Source organism: Esox lucius, chromosome 16, assembly GCF_011004845.1.
Source record: "Esox lucius isolate fEsoLuc1 chromosome 16, fEsoLuc1.pri, whole genome shotgun sequence".
In the NCBI taxonomy this organism is placed as follows: Eukaryota; Metazoa; Chordata; class Actinopteri; order Esociformes; family Esocidae; genus Esox; species Esox lucius.
Window position 1 is genome coordinate 2414797 of NC_047584.1, and position 9821 is coordinate 2424617.

General features: G+C 39.9%; 1 long non-coding RNA gene across 1 annotated transcript; it reads right to left on the bottom strand.

Moving 5' to 3' along the window:
- Window positions 1-261: 261 nt before the first annotated feature.
- LOC117595645 lies at window positions 262-2563 on the bottom strand. The gene is made up of 2 exons (XR_004576902.1): window positions 2477-2563; window positions 262-519 (listed from the first exon to the last, which is right to left on the bottom strand). It is a non-coding gene; the product is annotated as an uncharacterized LOC117595645 (long non-coding RNA).
- Between the last annotated feature and the right edge of the window lie 7258 nt (window positions 2564-9821).

Sequence of the window (9821 nt, forward strand, 5' to 3'; positions counted from 1 at the left end):
TTATACAGTCTAAACATCGTCATACGGTCTGTCACACATTACTTGTCCATTGAGTTGTTGGTAATGTATCTCTGCATACTGGACCATAGCCCCAGTCATAGTGCGCTTAACCATAACTTGAATGATGGGAATACAGCAGCAGAAAACGAACATACAAACAACCAGCATAATCCCTAACGGGGCCACACATTTTAACAATACCATAGCCCATGACCCTGACGTGAACCAGTCCAACCAACCCTCAGGAGGGTGGTTTTTCCCTGTGGCTGGTGAGTGAGTGTCTGTTGGTTTCTTCGGCGGACAAGGGTTTTGATACCGTCCGTCTTCCCACTTACTCAAGGGCAGCGTCTGGTGTCAACTTCTTGCACTGAGACTGATGTATCCAGGTGCTTCGTTCTGCGATTTTACCGCAGTTGGGGTGGTAATGAGTACTCGGAACGGTCCTTCCCACTTGGGTGTCGCCCAGGACTTTCTTTTGATGACCTTTATCAGGATTTCGTCACCCGGTTTCAGGAGAGCCTGTGGAAGAGAAGACAAGGAGACTGGCAAGTTACTGGCATTTTGCACACTCTTTTCTCTAAACATTTTGCACATCCATTCTGTCAATGGGTCCAATTCCCCTTCATTCTCCTGCCATGGTTCCCCCTCCCACAAAGGTAATCTGAAAGGTCTCCCATATACTATCTCGAAAGGTGTCAGGCCCATTGTGTTTGGTACTATTCTCATGTACATTTTGACTAACGGCAGACATTCCGGCCATGTTTTATTTGTTTGTTCCATGGTTTTCCTAAGCCTTAGCTTGATAGTCCCGTTCGTACGCTCGACCAACCCTGCACTTTGGGGGTGGTATGAACAGTGATTTTTTAATGTAATTCCTAAATGTTGACTCATGTTCTGTATGATTTCGTTTACAAAATGAGTCCCATTATCACTCCAGATTACTCTCGGGATACCATGATTTGGAACAATTTCTTTACAGATGGCTTTGGCTACTGTCAATGCGTCTGCTTTCTTAGCTGGTACTATCTCTACCCATTTGGAGAACGTATCTATTAACACTAGACAGTATTTGTATTTATTTGTGCTACTTGTTAATTCTATGAAGTCCATGTGTATGATTTCAAAAGGGTAAGTACCACTAGGACATCTGCCCCGTTTTGGCCTTATGTTACCTTGAGGGTTGTGCCTACAGCAAATCAAACACTGTCTACAACATTTTTTTCAATAAGAGTTTAGTCCTGGAGATGCGTGGAACGCATTCCTTATTATTAGTTCCATCCCTCCTGTTGAGACATGGCAGGGACCGTGGCTCAATCTTGCAGCCAGAGCGAATCAAACACTTTATATGAAAAAAAAAAAGGAACCAAAAGGTTATTAATAATGTAGAAATTGCTGATAATTTCCATATTTCTAAGAAGCATATCATTAAAGAGAATGTTCTTACAGTGTAGGTTTAGACTCCCTTGTATTCAATCCACTTTCTGTGTCTGCAACACCTTTCAAAGTGACATATACCGACTTAATTTATACCTTCATTAGGTGACATTCTCCACTTCCACACATACCCTCATTATAACAAATAAAACAAGATGTAATTGTGTAAAATAATAAATGTATTTTTATTTTGAAATGCAATTTAATATCTTAATTTCCAATATATTTTTGCGCCCTGATAATCCTCTTTGTCAAAAATATTTTCTGTATGTAGTCCCCCAAATAGGGAATCTCGTTCTATTCTTTCTTTGTCTATATTTTTTCTGTCCTCTTCATTGCACATGTTCCAGGTGGTTAACTTCAAAATAATGGCCCATGCTCATCGCATTACTGTCAATAGGAACATTGTGTTCCACAGCACAATGCAATTGTTATTATCCTGCTTATTGTTTGTACGGCAGGATCTCTGGTGGGGTTTTCTTGATTTGTTTGAAGGACGTAGTATAGATTGAGGACTTCAGCTTCTGTGCGCGGTCAACTATTGACGTGCATGTGTGCCTGTATGCCTATGTGAATGGTGAAACATGCTTGGCAAATCTGGAAAAGGCACTTTTCTACCTTTAATCAAATCTAACTCCATAGCTTGAGTTCTGGACGCATTTAATTCTGATTAGATTCCACCGATTTCTTCAGAGGCCATTATGTATACTTTTTTTTACCAATGTATTTAATACCTCAACCAATATTCCCTGTATTGTTCCCTCTTCTTTGCTTGTTCTATCCACACAGCTATCGCCGTTGATTGGGCTTGGATTTTTTTTTCTTTTCTTCCCTTGCTTAAAACTTCCTTACTTTGCAAACTTCGCCTAATGAACTGCAGTTCTTCTAATTTAAAGTTGCCTGAAAAATCTAAATGTTTTTTTCCATTCTCCTATGTACGTTATGGCACCCGAGTGATTATTTCGCATGTTTTTTTCATCTGTTGTTAACGTTTTCTCATTACATTGCCCCATTTTGTAATACTATAATTGCATTTACTTACCTGGGACGTCCCTTCTAATTTTAACTTTAATTCAATAAAAGGTTCTTATCTTGTTTATAGTGAATCCTATCGAATCCACCATTTACTGTCTCTCCACGAAAATCCCAGATCTCAGCGTTTAGGTTGGTTGGAAATCCCCGATTCCCCACCAGGTCCCAGACCTAGACAACGTATCCCTGACACGTTTTTAATCTAACCCACGACTGTCGTTTAGGTTGGCTGGAAATCCCTGATTTCTCCACCAGGTCCCAGACCTAGACAACGTATCCCTGACACATTTTTAATCTAACCCACGACCGTAGAGAGCGTTTAGGTTGGCTAGAAATCCCTGATTTCCCCACCAGGTCCCAGACCTAGACAACGTATCCCAGACACGCTTTTTATCTAACCCACGAATACAGTTTCTTAATGGTTTCCACACGACTCACTACTTTTTTCTAAAAGATAACGAAAACTTTTACCGTTTTTCTGTCTCCCGGTGAGGTCCTGGTTCGACGGGATCCTTCACTGTCCCACGGGACGGCCGCGGACCAACACCTAGGTGGTCCCCCTCCGTGAAGGTCGGCGGGGCTGCCGGCAGGTTTAATGACCTGTTGTTCCTCCGTCGCCCCGACGGGCAGGTATCGGATCCCGGGTTTCGGCACCAGTTAATGTTGGGTTCAATTCACCAAACTTCTATATAGTCTATTTGTCTAATGAGAAAGAACCACACCAAGAGTCAGAAAGACGTTTTAGAAGTCACTTCTGCAGAAGGGAGAGAGCCGTTGATCTCCACTGAGCCAGGAACGAGCCTGCCTGTAGGATTCAACTCAGCCACTCACACCTTCTCCATGGGTGGACCCGTTTTTATTTAGAAGCACAGCGTTCAGTAGTCATAACACACATGTCCTTTTCCTCTTGGTTATCTCTAGTTGTTATTGCATACTGGAACATCTTGTTATTGCTCAAAGGTTGTACTGTCTCTGAGCGTTATAGGTAGGAAGCATGTGGACAGTAATGAAAACCACATAACTGTTTCAATTGGAACATGTTATTCTAGGCTTATACTGAATGTAATTTAGATAGACTGGTGAAAGCTTTCACAATGATTGAGACAGATCCTATATGAAACATTAACTTCTTACACAATAATTAGTTTATAAGGTTGTTATTATTAGCCCTTATTACATGGATTGGCTTAATTCCAGTGCAGAATGTGTGTTATTTCTTGATAACAGAACGTTGCCATGAAAAACAGCGCATTGCTATGGACGCAGCAGGATTATAACCAGAGACAGAACGGACTATTTTCTTTAGAGGAAGCAATACAATCGTTTTTAAATCAATAAATTCCTTTTGAAATCAATATTTTGTGTCAAATTATTGATTTATTTGGTAGGTAGCCATGTAATAAGCGGGATAAGGTTTAGCGGGGCGGGTGTTATAGCGAATACAACCCCTTCAGGCTGATTCAAGATCCCTCCGCTTCGTCCCCCCAAAAAATTGTACCGCAGAGGAGAAAAATATTTGATTTTGAAATCGAGTATCGCACAGAGCGCACGTCAGAAACAGAGGACAGTGTGTGTTCATCTCTTTTGTACTGTGACTTGACTTGAAACTTATAAGGACTCAACATGACTTACTTAGGGTGAACCCTTGACTTGACTTGACCTTCTTGATTTATCTGAACTGTGATAGCAAAAAATATCCGCACGGCTTCTTTTTGCCGCCGGCCCTCAGCTGTCGGCTATAGGTGCGTCCTGCTGGCGGGGATGAAACGTGTGCCGCCGAATACGTCACTCCCATTTCTTGCGAGATGCCCCCGGCAATCAGCCGGCGGTCCGACTGCTTCATTTTCTTTGGCGGTTGCCTCGGTCTAAAGGACCGCTGTCGTCCGGCGGCAAGACGATTTTAAATATAAGGCTACTCTCAAAATCGACCGGCCAATGGTTTTGCATGTTGGGAGTTAAGTGGAACTGACGGCATTTTTACTACTTTTCACATTTGAAGCGATTATAAAATCCTAATATATAATATGTGAATTATATCAAATAGTTTTTTTTCTCCAAAGCATAGGGTTTATTACAGATTATAACAGATTAATAGGGTTTATAACATGATTCCATGAGAGGTAAGGTTTAGGAAATTACATTTAAATGACTTTGAAACTCTGAAGCGATTATACAGTAATATATGTAAAATATATTGAATTATTTTATGCACTTAGGGGGAAATTGTTTACATTTATTTGATTTAGGCACAATTAGACATGCTCCTGGACCCGTCTCTACTGTTGATGATGCATTGGAGTCACTGAGGCTGGCCCCTCCCGTAACAATAAAACTAGAGTACATTCGCTTCAGTTCGACTACAGCCTTCAGTTGTAAGTTAGCAAATTCATCGACATCGACTACCAGCGTTTAAGTAAGTATATGTTTCCTTTTTGTGTAACGCAATATTATGCTTACATTGTTATTTGTGTATGTATTTAAAATATGTAGTCATCTTTGGTCTTGCCTAACTAGTCAAGCTAAAGTAGCCTTGTTTACGCACATGCTGTACACTTAGAAAGACTAAGTTGAACTTTTGATATTTTCTAACAAAAATAAAGATGTGTATAGGTTGTTTAAGTAATTTTGTTTGCCTGAACAGGTATGCTGCTAGAGTGGCTAGCAAGTCTTAGCTAGCACATGCTGTTTGCCTATGTTACAGTAAACACCGAGGTTGCTAGTACATGTAGAAATTTCATTGGTACAGAAGTTTCATTGGTTCCAGAAAACCAGGAAAATGTGGAGCCATCTGTAGACTTCAGAGCTGGTATGTAAAATGTATTGCTGTGATGCTTTATTTGTGATCCTGCCACTAAACTATACCCTTTGTTAGATTTTCAAATTTCTGTTTCCTCTTTTTCAGAACCAGGTTTCTCCCCAGGACACACTCCACTTCACAGAGCCAAGCGTTTGAGTACGAGTAAGTGATGTTATTTGTGACGCTTTTTTTGTCCTGGAAACTATTGCTTCTATTTAAGATGAGGAATCCTTTTATCCATAATCTGTTTTTCATTAGGGCACTTTCTGGATGAAAGGTGTCGGTGTGTTGTACATATCATTAGCTTTGCACAGTTCAATTATTGTTTCGTTACAGAATATGCAATCTCTGCAGTGAAATTAAAGCTGTTATGTTTGTTCCCCCAGTTCGTCAAGTACTAAACTTTACACCCCCAGCAGAAAATGGACCTTGGCAGCAAATGGGTGAAAAGGCTGGAGGTATGTAATATGTTGTGCTAAACTGTTACATTTAAGTCCAATTCATTACATGTATGCAATAACTTCAAACATATTTTAACGTCAATGTTTATCAATAGAAGAAAGTCATCGCTCCGTTATTGGCCCTTGGACTCCCCTGGCATCGCATGTACAGCATGAAGTTTTCAGCAATGAAGGTATATTCTAGGCCTATGTCCTAATGTCCAGTGTTTTAACAGTTTTGAAAATAGTGCCTTTAGTTTTTTTCTTTCATGTAGATTTCCAGAACGAGAACCAAGCCGTGAGGGAGGAGAACCAAGCCGTGAGGGAGGAGAACCAAGCCCTGAGGGGAAGCCATGCACGAGCAGGTGAGAACATGCACTCTTTCTTAAATTTTACTTTTTTGTGTGTAATGTAGGTTCAGAATGACCATATGCCTTTCATTTTGTAGCTTCGGATGACAGCGGCTCGCTTCAAGAGCAGGTGAAGCAATTTGGGACAATGCTGAAGACGTTTGCTCGCACTGGGCAATCAGGTACAACTTGCAAACAACACCTGTGGTTGTTGGTTTAATTCCCACTGGGTCCACCTGTACGTGTAGTAGACCTAGGTATAAATGTCATAGTTTAGTAATTGAGGGACCAGGACTGACTACTTTATTCTTTTATTCTGGGAACCCCTGTAGGTGCAGATCAGACCCTAGTGCTGCGACGTCTTGGAGAGTTTGGCGATGTTGTGCGTAGCATGGAAAACTATGCCGCAACATTTCAGTGCCAATGTGTCTGTTGGAGAGCTATCCCTGCCAGGGGATCTGTTACTCCCCCTAGGCACCCAGGAAGATTTGGTGTTTCTTGACAGCATTTTGAGGCAGGATAAAGAGCTCTAGGAACGATTTGTAAGTGTGTTGCTTTCGTTTATAAGGCCGTAGGGTAATCTAAAAAGTCAAATTAAGTTTGTACACTGCATATTCTACAGTCTAAATCCACAGCCTGTCACATTTTATATTTATGTATGAGAAGCTTGCGAGAAATGTAATTTAACACATTTTTGGTTTTTCAGCTTCGGTTTTTGGCTATCAAATGTGGGAGGGACCTGAAGACAACAGTGTGTAGAATGCTTCAGAGTATATTCTCTAATAACCTTGCCGTTAATACAACCTGGACTGGTATAGGGGATAAAACATGTTTTAGAGACCTGTTCCTGAAGACCATTGTTCAAAGTAAGTTGGAGATTTTTTTTAAGTAGATGCCCTTATGCCTTATGCCATTCAAATGTAATGACAGATCTGTATTTTCTACAGGGGCCCTCCGGAAGAACCCGGCAACCCAGGATGACACTGATGAGGCGGTCCAGGTTAACGTTACACGTTACCTGAAAGGAGCATCAGACCGTGAAGGAGGAAAAAGCCGCACAGCTGAGAAGGACCCACAGCCGACCCCTTAAACCTAGGCTGACTACTGACACCCCAGCATCACTGAACTGGAACACTTTCTTTATCCTGCAGTCAGTAACATCAAGAAGCCAGAAGTGCCAGACTACACTCACCAAATCCACCCTGTTTTTTGTTTGTATTTTAACTTTAGTATTGGCTTATTCCATTCCGTCTTAACGATTGTATTATAGTTTGTAAATCCTATTTCATACCTGTCACTTGATATTGCACATTAACTAGTACCAACATTCTACTTTCATTTCATCACTGTGCTTAACTGTTATTCAATTAATAATAGCTTGGAAATACAATTTCGTACCTCTGATACTTGATATTGCACATTACCTGGTACCAAATATTCTACTTACTCTGTTTTTAACATCAGCATTTTTCATTCCATCACAGTGCTTAACTGTTATTCTATTGTTAAATATAGCTTGTAAATCCTTGTGCCACAGGTCAGCATTGCAGTTATAATGGTCTGTTCTACTACTGTTTTTACCTCTGTATTTTTATATATGTATGTCAAGTTTTGTTTATCACAGATACAAGAGACACATCTTAATGCAGCATGGTGTAAATATTGTGCTCCAGGTCAACAATGCCATTATAATGGAATATTCTACTCTAGAGCTTTACTCAATGGCTTGAAAATGTGATGTTCTACCTCGTTTTATTTGGTATCCTGCACAGTCTTTGGTACCAAATATCCTCATTACTTGTTATGTTTACTGGTAATTATTTTCATCCCAGAGCTGACCTCTATATTATTAACAATTATTGTGTTTGTGTTATAATTTGCTTGTATGGCTGTTCTTTTTTTTTTAACCAACATTTTATTGGAAACCTGCATGTTCTGTAGTGTGTATTTGTTTATTTTTTTCTGCCTATTATTTATTTCAGTGATCTGACACATCTTGTTTGAATGACAGTTACTGTACTTTGAAATGTGGAATTAAAACACCAAATGGAAATTTGTCTGGTTTGATCAATCATTATTCTCGATAAACTGCATGCTATAAATATTAAATATATATGTAAAAGCGGCAGATCGCTCGAAAACCGCGGAAGGTCCGCCTTTTGTATAACGACGGTGGAAAGGCGGTTGGACCACGGGCCGGCCGCAGAACACAGGCGGTAAGAGGGCGGCTGCCACTTTTAAAAAGCGTCTGCCGCCGGCGGTAAGCTGGCAAACGTGTTTGCGATTTAGACATTCTGACGCTTCTACTGTCTCTGGAGGATCTGGGTTGAGACTTGACTCGAGACTTGATGGTTAAGACTTGGGACTTGCTTGGACTTGACCATGTGTGACTTGTCCCCATCTCTGGCAATTACTGTAGTAATTCACTTTTTTTCTCAATACAATGATTAATCAAGGATCATTCGTTCTTGAAGAAATCGAACAGCCAAAGAAGATACAATACACACCTGGAGACTGACAGCAGAGTTCCAAGAAAAACCTTATACAGACACAAAGTTAGGAATAATGAAGTCCAGGTAGGCCTAGCAATTTTATTGTTATAAAAAACTTAAACATTAGAATATGTTGAAAGTTACATAACCTATCACTTGTGAATGATTGTCATGTTTAAATTCAAACAAGGAACTTTTAAGACTACAAAGCATATTTTTTCCACTATGATTTTGACATTTGAAAATATATCCTAATGCCTACTGGGAAAAGGTTATTGGCCTTTGAGCTACTCAAACATGTCATGACTTAAAGTACAAGTATGAAAAACTGGATGTTTTACCTTACATTTATGATCAATAAATTCAATCATATCAACACATGTGACAACCAATACACACATTAAGTCTTTTTCAGATGAGCTTATCTGTGAAGATGACCAAGATCACCAGTCAGACGGGGCAGACTCCTCGGAAGGTAATCTGGTAATCAACAGAAACCTCAACATGATGGAGCATCCAATGCCACCTCAGGTACTATTTTTAAAACCATAGATTTTGAGACAATAGAGGTAAAATAGAAATACTTAACTTGACTAATCGCTACTGTAAGAAATCGGCGGTTTCGTATAGTGGTCAAATAATGTAGAACCCGTATCAAATCGAGGGAGAAGTTCGCTCAAGTTTATTGGAAAATTACAGCACAGATGTCATTCAGTGAACGTTCCATTATCTTCTCACTGCAATGTTGGTTACCAGCTAGCCTATACATTAAGGGCGTTTCTAACTAAGACCATGTCTTTAGAAGTCAACCCCCCATGCCATATGACCATCGTAAACATTCCTACAGAGAGATAATCTAAACAGAGAGGTTTCTGTTGTTCTCATTACCTAGGCACATGCACTTCCAATGAAATGTACATTCATATTGTAATTGTTAATGCTCAGATTCCACAGTCCCCCCTATCAAACATTTAAAGAAAAACATTACATGTTTGATAAAACATTACAATTCAATTCCTAATGAAAAGAAATGGCCCATACGCATATGTTACAAATGACTAAAATGAAAGAACAAAAGGAGTATCCGACCAATCAGGTCTTATTGTTCCTCAAATGAAAATGAATTTAAACAAGACAATTGACACTCCCCACTCCAACACCTAACTCAATGTATGACAGAGTCATCAATCCCGTCCCCAGCCAAGATCATAAAGGTCAAGAAACATTATGACATCAACAGGTTATTATCAGTGTTAACGGTGTTCAGCAGAAAATC